Consider the following 12,290-nt stretch of genomic DNA (forward strand, 5'->3'; position numbering starts at 1 on the left):
TCTCTCTCTCTCTCTCTCTCTCTCTCTCTCTCTGTTTCCCTCTCTGTCTCAAAAAATAAACACTAAAAAAAATGTTAATAGCCAGTCGATTTTTTTTTTAATTTTTTTTAACATTTTATTTATTTTTGAGACAGAGAGAGACAGAGCATGAACGGGGGAGGGGCAGAGAGAGAGGGAGACACAGAACCGGAAGCAGGCTCCAGGCTCTGAGCCATCAGCCCAGAGCCCGACGCGGGGCTCAAACTCACGGACCGCGAGATGGTGACCTGAGCTGAAGTCGGACGCTTAACCGACTGAGCCACCCAGGCGCCCCAATAGCCAGTCGATTTTTAAAGCAAAACAAACAAACAAAAAAAGCCCATTTCCCTGTACATTTGGTTTCCGTTCAGAAAATGAAATCCTGTATCACTTTGCAATTCATTTGCCCACATATAAGGTTGTTTCTTAGAAATGAAGGTATGTTAACAGCGTGCACCCCTAGTTAACATACAAAGTCAAGATTTGTCTTCGTATCTAATGAATATTATTAACTATCATGGGAGATGATTCCCGAGGGAGCACGTACGGCGATAATATATGTACCGTGTGATGCCCTTTGGAGAACCGAGAAACCTCCACGCACCGAGGTGCATTTGACTCTGACCCGTGTCGTAAACTCCGACGTGTGTTCTCACACAGAGTAGACGTGTCCCGATGGCTGCTGGTTTGGGATGTGTCGGTGGATGTACAGTCTCTCACGTGGGCAAACACCTGCTAGTCCACGTGGATGGCCGACCCATCTGACCTGCAACTCCTGATGGGACACACAGAGCCATGCTGTGGGGATCACAGACCGGTGGTGACAGAGGGAGGCTGTGGGTGGGCCACACGTTCCTGTCCCCGGGGTTCCATGAGCCGGGTCTCTTCCAGGGGCTGTGGCCGGGTGCCACACGGACTCCTTCCTCTTTGAGGACTCGTGTTTGGGTCTTTGGACTGAGATGGGTTGTGTACCCAGGGCTGGAAAGTAAGCTAATTTGCCTCCTCCTTCTTGGATCCCAGGGGCATTTGACCTCAGCTGTGCCTGTCCGGCCCCCGTCTGGGATTCTTCTGTCACCACCCTCACAGCCGCCTGCTGTTTGCCACCTCCCTGGGGGTTTCCCTGTTGGGCATGGGTCAGTGCGCTGGGGTCTGCCCTGGGGCTGGGCTCTCTGGGCCAGTACCTTGGGTCTCCTCTGTTTGCAGAGCTTCGTGACCCTTGATTCCTCCTGCCCCTGACTTCCGAGGGGAGTGCAAACACGGCTAGCCTCAGAAAACCACCGTGAAGCTGAAACAGGAAGTGTGGGACTGTCGGGGGCGGGGGGAGGGGGTATGCAGAGAAGGGTAAGAGCTTTTGTAACGCTTTGTGGATGACCCAAGCGGGCGTTACAAGGGCTGCTGTTCATTGCACAGCACTGGGCCACTTCCCCTGCCTTCCCAGGAGGACTTTACATTAGAAGCAAAGGCTGTGATCTGTCTTCCCCCCACCCTGGAACCTGGAGGAAGGTAGCACCTGGCATCCAGAGCCCCTTGCGTCCTCTCTCTTAAAACTTAGCATTTGCAGGGGTGCCTGGGGGCTCCATCCATGAAGCGTCCGACTTCAGCTCAGGTCATGATCTCACAGTTCGTGAGTTCGAGCCCCGCATCGGGCTCTGTGGGCTCTGCGCTGACAGAGCTTGCTTGGGATTTTCTCTCTCTCCCTCCCCCCACCCCCAGCCCCACTTGCAATCTCTTTCTTGGTCTCAAAATAAATAAATAAACTTGAAAAATAGCATTTCACACGTGGGACATTTAATACACTTATTCATATGAAATTTACTTTTGCAAGTCACACACACACACACACACACACACACACACACACACACACCTCTATTTATTTACCTGTCTGTCTGAGGGATATGATAACGGGCCCTCCACATTCCCCACTGCCTCCCACCCACTGGAGTGCCCCGGATGTTACAAGATTAATGTACAGGTAAAAGTATTTGGCTCATTTTGCTTCAAGCTTTGTGGATGGCTTGTTATTATTATTCTTATTTTAGTATTATTATTTATCGTTATTATTTGAGCAGTGACGTAAAACAGCTACCTTTACACTGTGTCCTCGTTTCTTCGTGCGGCTGCGCAGGTTCATCCCCCCGCCCAACCGCCAACCCACCAGTGTCCTCATCAGGGTCTATTTAGACAGCCTGCGATGGATGGACGGAGGGACTTGGCGATGTCCCTGTGTCGCGGTAACGAGCAGATCCCCTCAAAACTCCTCGTGTGTCTGGCCTCCCCGGCCCTGCGGTTTGATCCGGCAGTTCTGGGAATCCGGGAAGGCTGCAGTCTGGACCAGGAACACATCTCCTGGCGGTCAGGCCTGCATAGACGTGGACGGGGGTCCTGGCTCCTCTTCGTCCTAGGCTCGTTGCCGTTTGACAGTCACTTAATGGAGAAGTTGGGGGTGATAGCCCCTCCCTTGTGCAGCGTGCTGTCACCAGAATTAATGAGACGCTGTGTCGGGATATCCCTCACAGTTAGCGTTGTCCCCTCTCCCTTGTTTGCAGTGGGGACAGTCGTCCTTCTGTCACACTGCTTTGTTGAGAGGATCCTTAGGAAATGTCTGGCAATTGCCTGGATGACATTAGGATTGTGTCATGGTCCCAAGCGGGTCCGACCAAACCGGTCTGGCCTGTTCCCTCTCCCAGCCAGAAGCCCTTGAACCTGCAGGCGGCTGGGATCAGGACCCACCCCTTAGCCCAGCGGCCACACCTGGGATCCCCACGCCCTCAAAAGGGCTGGAAAGCACCGAGGCGTGGACCCCAGTGTAGCACTAGAGTGGGGCCATCCAGCACCAGTTTGCCTGCAAAAACGAGGTTTTTCTTCTTGTCCCTGAGGAAGTTACAGATGCCATTATAAATAGTTTCTCCCAATTCGTTTCTGTCGCTGCTCCCTGGTCCCTAATCTCTAGCCCTCCAGGAAATCCATGAACATACAAGTCTCATGACTAATCTGAGATTCCATGTAGGGTGGCCGGCTGGGCCGGTCTCAGGGGGCGGGGGGCTCCACTGTCCTTGGGGATCTGCAGATCCACAGCAGGTAGGAATCCAAGCCGAGATTTCTGGGGGACCTTGGAGATCCACCCTGCCCCCCTCCTTGGATGGGACACCGACTTGATCTGAGGCACAGAATCCGGGAGGCTGAATCACAACGGTGGGTTAGAAGGCCTGGGTGGGGAGGGTGTTGGCGGGGCAGGAGGTGGGTCCATCTGAGTCCTCCCAGCCCACCCCCTGCAGCTTCTGGAGGCTGTGTAGACACATCACTGTGGTCTCCATCTTCCCTGTATGGGGAGGTCCGGTGTCCCCCGAAACACAGTTCTCAGTTCCTGCCTCAGGCCTCAGCCTTTCTCCTCCCCCCTTTCACGCTGCTGCCAAAAATCAGTTTTTTAATGTTCATTTATTGAGAGAGAGAGAGAGAGAGACAGAGAGAGAGCGTATGCAGGGGAGGGGCAGAGAGAAGGAGAGAGAGAGAATCCCGGGGATCAGCACTGTCTGCACAGAGCCCGACGTGGGGCTCGAGCTCACGAACTATGAGATCGTGACCTGAGCTGAAACCAAGAGTTGAATGCTTAACCAACTGAGCCCCCCAGGCTCCCCCCAAACATAATTTTTGAAACGTGCCTTTCTGACTTTGATCCTCTTGCTTAAAAAGCCAAGCCATTTGCTCCCTGGCTCTGGGATGGTGCTGCCCATGCGTCTCCCTGAAGCCCAGGGCAGGGACACTTTCTTTGTCCTCTTGCCAAAGGAGGGACAGCGTCTCCCTTCATCTTGTAGACCTGGCGTGGCCCTTGGCAGGACGCCTCCCAGTCTCTCCTTAATGTGCTGATACATCTGAATGTACTTTTATCACTTAAATTATTTTCCTTCTTTGTTTTTTTTGTTTTCCTTCTTTGTTTCCTTCTGTGTGACAGTGAGTACAAGGACAGTCTGGGTCGCCCTGCCTTGGGGGTGCACAGGCCCAGGACTGGATGGCCTGCCACGCTTCGCCTGGTCCAGGCAGTGGAGCCCAGCCCTGCCCTTTGTGACTGAGCCTTAGCTCTGTCGCCCTCGACTCACTCCTCAGGTTCAGAGGTACTTTCCCGCAACCCCACCCCCTGATGTCCCCTCAGCCCTGACTTCACTGGCTCGGTCCTCAGAGCGTGACTTTGATGATTGCCTCTTCTGGAACCTCCTCTCTGGCCTTCTTGGACCAGGACCTGTTCATTCATCCATTTAATAGATATTTATTGAGGACGTATTATTCACCAGTGTTTCACACCTGGGAATATAGGCATTAACATACATGTTGTGCTCCAGCGGGGGAGAGAAATACTTAAAGATGTAATTTCAGGCTGGTGTTTTGGGTGAACTGTCAGGGAAGCTTCTTGGAGGAGATGTCATTGTTCACAGACTTCCATGAGGAGAGGAGTGGGCCAGGCCAGCGTGTGGGACGGCATGTGCAAACGTCCTGGGGTGGGGCTGAGCTTGGTGTGCCCGTGGAGTGGGAAAGCGGTCCGTGTGGTTGGAGTAGCTGAGCTTGGGGAGACTGGCAGGAGGGCAGGTGGGGAGAGCCGGCCTGTGGAAATGGATGTGTCTTTCCCAAAGGTTACAGGATGCCCTCAGAAAGTTCTGGATCAAGGCAGGATGTGATCCAAACCCACTCTCCTCACACCTTTAGGGATGTCATGGCCAGATGCAGACACCACCTTGTTATTATGGCCCTGCCTGCAACCCTCCACGGGTTTCCTGTCACAAAAGGGATGATGTCCAGGCATCCAGCCGTGACCTCTCTACAATCTCAGTTCCTCACCTCTTAGCAATACCTGATCCCACTCTTTTTTTTTTTTACTTTTTTTTTTTTTTTACATTTATTTATTGTTGAGAGACAGAGTGAGACAGAGCACAAGAGGGACAGAGAAAGAAGGGGACACAGAATCCGAAGCAGGCTCCAGGCTCCAAACAAGCCTTCACCACAGAGCCTGACACGGGGCTTGAACCCACGAACCATGAGATCATGACCTGAGCTGAAGTCCGACACTTAACCGACTGAGCCACCCGGGCGCCCCTTTTTTACTTTTTTAAAAAATATTTGTTTGTTTTTGAGAGAGAGGGCATGAGCTGGGGAAGGGCAAAGAGAGGGAGACACGGGATCCGAAGCAGGCTTCAGGCTCTGAGCTGTCAGCACAGGGCCCGATGCGGGGCTTGAACCCACGAACCGTGAGATCATGATCTGAGCCAAAGTCGGACGCTCAACGGACTGAGCCAGACAGGAGCCCCTGCCCTCTCCCACTCTTAACACATAGCACAGCCTGCCCGGCTTGGACACACCCTGCCCACTGCCCTCTTCTGGGGCTGAATCAACTGATACTCGTATCTTGAGCTCCAAGATCACTACTAGCCTGTTGACTCGTAGGTGTCTGCCTGTCTCTTTCTCACCAGCGGTGGACTTACACCAGAAGGGACCTCACCGTAAAAAAAAAAAAAATAAAAAAATAAATAAATAAATAAATAAAACCTCAGTGTAAATTTTAGATGTTATGCAGTTCTATACGTCAGATATACGAGAGCCATTTCATAATTTGTTTTAGATATTTTAAAATACTATATGCTTTTAACTGTTAAAGAATTACACTCTTCTTTAAAATTTTATTTTAGAGAGAGCGTGAGTGGGGAGAGGGCAGAGGGAGAGACAGAGAGAGAGAGAGAGAGAAAGAACCTTAAGCAGGCTCTATGCTGAGCAGAGGCTGACATGGGGCTCGATCCCACGACCCTGGGATCATGACCTGAGCAGAAATGGTCAGACACTCAACCCACTGAGCCACCCAGGCACCACATAATTATACTCTTAAACATAACATGCTCTCTTAATTTATTTAGGATAGTAAGTAGTAACTATCTTCATTAAGAGCAGTGGCTACAAGTCTCATTTCTAGTTACAAAAATGTACATTTCAAAAAAAGCTATTTTATTTCCAGGAAGAGTAATATCAAAATTAGCAAACAAGCATTATGGGTAAATAAATAATGCATTTATTTTGTTGTAATGAATACACAATGTCCTGAAAGCTTAGCTTTAACTTTTGATTCATTAAGCAAAACATTCCTCATTGATTACTGATGCCTAATTGAAGATCTTTTCTGACAGGAAGAGAGAAGGGAAATGTAATCAAATCTGAGTGAATTTCTAGTACTTTTGTTACTGTATCTGTTTTTCTTTAGATTGAAATACTTTGCTAGACATTAAAATGGCTCTTCTTTCGTTTCATATTTTGGGTGATTGATGGCAAATGTTAATAATCTCAGAACACAATTTTTTAAATGTTTTTCAAAAAATGGTTTATTTACTTTTGAGAGAGAGAGAGGCAGGGGGAGAGAGAGGGAGACACAGAATCCGAAGCAGGCTCCAGGCTCTGGGCTGTTAGCCCAGAGCCTGACGCGGGGCTCGAACCCACGAACCGTGAGATCACGACCTGAGCCCACATCAGACGTTTAGCCGACTGAGCCACCCAGGCGCCCCTTTTTAGAAAACAATTTTAACTGAATGTTTCACCTATACGTTTTATAGATCTGTGTACATTTTATAGATTTATCCGTAGTAATCCCAGAGTAAATACCATGTTCTCAAACGAAAACATGCAACTGAAATACAAAGTTTAGAAGCGCCCCTTGCTTCACAGAATACACCTGTGCGTATTGCTCGACCAAATTCTGGACGTACCAAATTCATTGCCCATTTCGCAAAACCCGGAAGGGTTTTACAGTTCAGTGCGTGCACCTGCTGTGCCCAACCCCTCTGCTTCCCTTAGATATGCCATGTTTTATCCTCAGCCCGCCCAGGAGATAGTTGTGAATTTGACCGGACTGTGTGGACCCTGCACGGAATTGAGCCTTGCTGGTTTTGTTGGGGGAGGAGAGGCAGCTGTTGGAAAACTGTTACTATATATATATTTTTTTTTTGTTTTTGGGCAGGCGTTAGGGACATAATTCGCTGTTTAACACTGTAACCTCGCTATGAAGGCTTGCGGGAAAGTAGTCTTTGGGGGCATTGACTTCTTTCATCTTGGGACACGGGCACTTGGACTCTGGTTAGGCTTCCTGTCCGTGCTGTGAGCCCTGGGGAGCCCAGAGCCTTGGGCTGCTGCTGTAGGAGCTGAAGGTTGGTGGAGTCTTGTGCTCAACTTACCTGGTTTGGGTCCTGTGCTTCATTCCCTGCTAAACTCTTGTCTATTATATTCAGCATAACGAGTGACTAGGTCACGGGTTTTGCACGGAACCATCCCAGGTCTATGAAAAGCACCACTTTCTCCCTCCCTGCAGACCGAACTTAGGCAAACGGGGTGTGGGACGGGGAATGCCCTTGAGCTCAACAATGCGGCAAACTAATAAAACCTGTCATTGCTTTACCCGTTGGCGACCTTGGTCGAGTCGCATGGCCTTTGTGAGCTCTGATTTCCTCACTAGTAAATGGTGATGATGGTACTGACCCCAAGGGATCCCTGTGGTGGGGGAAGAAGACGCCGGAAACAATGGACCGCATGGAAAGAAGGCACGTGGAGGGTCTGACAGGAGGGGTTGAAAGTGAGTACTGATCCCGAGTGATGTGGTTGCCAGTGGGCCAGACGCCCCAGGGCCTTTTCCGCGGGAGGCCGACCTCCAAGTAGGAACCCGTAGGCACACTGGTGCGGTCACTGCCTTTCTGTGACGTTCTAAAGCAGGGGACTGGCTGCGAGCCACTGCGTGTGCTCTGAAAGTCCCCAACGGGGCGCTTTTCTGAGGCGCGGAGGCTTGCCTGTGGCATGAGTTCGCTTCCAAGAGGCCCTGAGAAAATGTACGGCTGGACAGAGGCCCCCGCAGGCAGTTTCGGGACCAGACCTTTCGTGTCCCAGCCCTCGGTTCCCCCAAGGATTGGCAGACTGAGAATGCTGGCTTTTCTCCATCAGGGGACGTACCGGGGTGGGAGGAAACAGCCCATTCCAAGGGCTGCAGTTCAAGGCCGCGGCCTGGGAGCCCTCCCCTCCTCGGGCCTGGGGCTGCCCACCCAGCGGCCACCACCCACCGTGCGACCGGACCGCCCGGGCTTCTGGGCTGAGCCGCATAGCTTTGCAGAGCACGTGCCAGAACCGCTTTTAACTGCATGTCAGAGCAAGGAGTAAAAATAGCCACCAGACCTTTGGTGGAGGGGGGGCCGCGAGCCAGCGCCAGGGCCAGGAAACTGGCTTGTGTCCATACGGCCGTGTCTAAGCAGCGGGGGCTACCCCCACCGTGCACGAGCTGGGGGGCAGAGCAGGGGCTGAGCTGGAACCGGGGCTGGTCGGCCCGGTGACCTTGGTTGGCCAAGTGAGGTCGCCTGGCTGGGCCCGGTGTGCCCGCCCACTTTCGTGGGCCGTTATCAGAGTTTCAGCAGATAACGTTGCTCCCTGCGGGCCAGGATTCACGACGAGGGCCCCTCTCCCCGCCCTGGACCTGTGGACCTTCTGTCCTTGCCAGGACACGCTCAGCCTGCTTTTTTTTTTTTTTTTTAATTTTTTTCATGTTTATTTAATTTTGAGAGAGAGAGAGAGGAGAGAGCACAAGCAGTGGATGGGCAGAGAGAGGGAGACACAGAATCCGAAGCAAGCTCCGGGCTCCGAGCTGTCAGCACAGAGCCCGACATGGGGCCCGAACTCACGAACCGTGAGATCGTGACCTGAGCCAAAGTCGGATGCTCAACCGACTGAGCCCCCCAGGCGCCCCACGCTCAGCCTTCTTGATTGTTCTCTGCCGTGGGCCAGCCCTTGCCTGGCCATATTCCTGGCAGTGTTACCCTCAGACATGAAGACCTACTTTGGGGGGATCAACACAGCAGAAGGCTGTGGAAGGCGGCCGGTTCACCCACAAATAAACGACGTCCTGGACCATGCTGTTTGCTTTGATTTCTTTAGCGCCGTTATTTACTGGTGACTAACAAAGAGGAGATACAGGCAAGGCAGTGTGGCTGTCTGACTCTTCCCATGGAGAATGGCGTGTAAACGTCCGCATGAGCGGGCCAAATGTGGACGATGCACTTGTCAGTATCCCAGGCAACCTCAGGGGTTTTTCCTCAGTCCTCTCATAAGAGGTGCGAGGTGGCTCTGAGCATCGCTCTTTTAATTACATTATGCATTTTATTTTATTTTTTAACGTTTATTTATTTTTGAGACAGAGAGAGACAGAGCATGAACGGGGGAGGGGCAGAGAGAGAGGGAGACACAGAATCTGAAACAGGCTCCAGGCTCGAGCTGTCAACACAGAGCCCGACACGGGGCTCGAACTCACGGACCGCGAGATCGTGACCTGAGCTGAAGTCGGACGCTTAACCAACTGAGCCACCCAGACACCCCACATTATGCATTTTAAACACTTATTTTTAGGCACAGGAATGCAGCCTCTTGGAAAGAGCAGCGTCCAAAATAGGATACAATTTGCAGATTGATTCAGGCCTCGTGTAGAAGTTGTGCTTTAGTTTCTTATGAACCGGTTTAAGAAACACATGTTTGAGGGGTGCCTGGGCGGCTCAGTCCGTTAAGCATCCAACTTCGGCTCAGGTCACCATCTCACAGTTCATGGGTTCGAGCCCCGTGTCCAGCTCTGTGCTGACAGCTCGGAGCCTGGAGCCTGCTTTGGATTCTGTGTCTCCCTCTCTCTCTGTTCCTCCCTCACTCACGCTCTGTCTCTGTGTCTCTCTCTCTCAAAAATAAAAAAAGGTTTAAAAAAAAAAAGAAAAGAAATACGCATTCAGCCAACAGCTCGAACTATTCACAAAGTACTGTTTATTTATTTAGTTATTTACTTACTTATTTCTTCATTCTAGAGAGAGAGAGAGAGAGCGTGAGTGGGGGAGAGGGGCTGAGGGAGAGAGAGAGAGAATCTTTTTTTTTAAGTTTATTTATTTATTTTGAGAGAGAGAGAGAGAGAGTGAGAATACAAGCAGTAAGGGGGAGAGAGAGAACCCCAAGCAGGCTCCACACTGTCAGCACAGATCCCAATGTGGGGCTCGAACTCAAGAACCATGAGATCGTGATCTGAGTCGAAGTCAGATGCTTAAGGACTGAGCCACCCAGGCGCCCCATGGCGTGATGATTTGATGCACGTATTGCAAAATGATTGCTACGAATGTAGTCAATGTTCATGGCTCCGCATATTGACAAATTGTGTGCGCTGTGGGCCCGATGAGAGAATGTTTCACATCTAGTCCCTTAGCAGCTGTGCTGGCTTTCCTCTGATGGCCTTGGGGGCCCCCTTCACCGTTTGCAGAGGGCGTGTGAGCGTCCGCATGGCGTGGCACAGGGTAGGTCCGCTGAGCTGGCAGCAGTGTGGGGAATCCCATCGTTAACGTTCTGAGGAGGTGAAGACCCGAAGCTGTGACAGCGGGAAAACCAATTACGGCCTTCCTGAGGACCAAACGGAAGACCAAAGGACGGTCACGGAGCAAAGGAGGGGTTGAAGTGCGTGCATGTGGTCTGCTTCAAGAAGTTACAGGGGCACCTGGGTGGCTCAGTCGGTTAGGCCTCCTACTCTTCACTTCGGCTCAGGTCATGGTCTCATAGTTTGTGAGTTCGAGCCCCGCATCGGGCTCTGTGCTGACAGCATGGAGCCTGCTTGGGATTCTCTCTCTCTGTCTCTCTCTCTGTCTCTCTCTCTGCCCCTTCCCTTCTGTTGAACTCTCTCTGCCAAAATAAATAAACTTAGGGGCACCTGGGTGGCTCAGTCGGTTGAGTGTCCGACTTCAGCTCAGGTCATGATCTCCCGGTCAGTGAGTTCGAGCCCCGCGTCGGGCTCTGTGCTGACAGCTTGGAGCCTGCTTCAGATTCTGTCTCCTTCTCTCTCTGCCCCTCCCCTGCGTGCGCTATCTCTCCCTCTCTCTCTCTGTCTCTCTCTCTCAAAAATAAATAAACATTAAAACACTTAAAAAAATAAACAAACTTAAAAAAAGTTACAAACTCTTTATGAAAGACAGTTTAAAAGAAGAGACATGGGAATCTTTTAGGATAGAATTCGGATGATCTGTTGCCGAAAGATTTATGAAAAATTCATTTCAGGATCCCTCAATCCGCCCCCATTTCAAACAATTCCTTGAATGAAAATGGATCCACAGTTGTCCTTTCAGGCTTATGTGCATCCTGTGGGGAAGAAGCAGAATGTCGAGGACACTCATGCTTGTGAGTTAGCAATCGATTTCTCATTTGTTTGCTCTTTTCTGTTCATGCCCTTCCCTAGCAAAGGTTCTGCTTTTGTAGGCACTGCTGAAGCCCTGCTTTTTGGGGGTGCAGGCCCTCACTTCTTCCCTTGGATGCAAGTTTCAATGCAGGAGGCCCTGGGGCACCTCCTTCATGCCCCCTCCCTCCCTCCCTCCCTCCTCCCCCTCCCCAGCAGAAGTAACTTGGCCTTGTGTGTCTTTTATCTGGATCTGATTCAGGGCAGTCCACTGGGGATAAGAGATCCATCATTTAAATTTATTGGAGGGGCGCCTGTGGGGCTCAGTGCGCTAAGCGTCCGACTTTGGCTCAGGTCACCATCTCGTGGTTTGGTTCGTGGGTTCGAGCCCCGTGTGGGGCTCTGTGCTGACAGTTCAGTCTGGAGCCTGCTTCATATTCTGTGTCTTCCTCTCCCTCCACCCATCCCTGCTCGTGCTCTGTCTCTGTCTCTGTCTCTCTCAAAAAATAAATGTTAAATAAAATTTTTTGGATAGGTATAAAGGCATACTCAGATAAATACTCTATGTTTCAGAAAAGGACACATTCTAACTGAGTCTTTATCAACTCAGTTTCTTCCAGTGTATCTTTCAAATCTTAGACCATTGGGGTATTGCTGAAATCAGCTTGGAAAATTCAGTTACTTCCAGGGGAGATAGAGGTTGTAAAATTTCTGTTAATTGAATTTTAATTTGAGGCACTTGTGTCACTTTTGAAATGACTTGAATACTTTCCTGCTTCAACTCTAGCCTGATCACTGGGTGACGAGTTTGTGTCGGAGGCCATCATTGTTGCGTGAGGCTTCTTTTATTTTTATTTAAAAAATTTGGCAATTAAAATTATTTTTTCTCATTCTTTTAAATTTAAACCCGTATTTAGACGCAGAAATTGGGTAAGTGAAGGATAAACGGATATAAACCGAAGTGAAGAAATTTCGTATCATCAGAAAATAATCTTTAAAGAATTGCCTCTTCCCAATTTGTAAAACGGAACAGTTTATCACATGTAGATTAGGTGCTTTCAAAACACACGCTTTTGGGAGC

The 12,290-nt window shown here is 50.4% G+C and overlaps 1 protein-coding gene and 1 long non-coding RNA gene across 12 annotated transcripts in view; one reads left to right on the plus strand and one right to left on the minus strand.

The window, feature by feature from the left end:
* Positions 1–6,512, minus strand: part of LOC147583375 (uncharacterized) — a 629,551-nt gene extending 623,039 nt beyond the window's left edge. The window contains exon 1 of the long non-coding RNA XR_015248152.1: positions 6,494–6,512. This is a non-coding gene — a long non-coding RNA (uncharacterized LOC147583375). The remainder of the gene's footprint in view (positions 1–6,493) is intronic.
* The window catches only part of COBL (cordon-bleu WH2 repeat protein), a 267,995-nt gene that overhangs the window by 47,368 nt on the left and 208,337 nt on the right, over positions 1–12,290 (plus strand). The gene's annotated exons all lie outside the window — the stretch shown is intronic.

Source organism: Puma concolor, chromosome A2 (genome assembly GCF_028749965.1).
Source record: "Puma concolor isolate L17-30 chromosome A2, mPumCon1.1.hap2, whole genome shotgun sequence".
In the NCBI taxonomy this organism is placed as follows: Eukaryota; Metazoa; Chordata; class Mammalia; order Carnivora; family Felidae; genus Puma; species Puma concolor.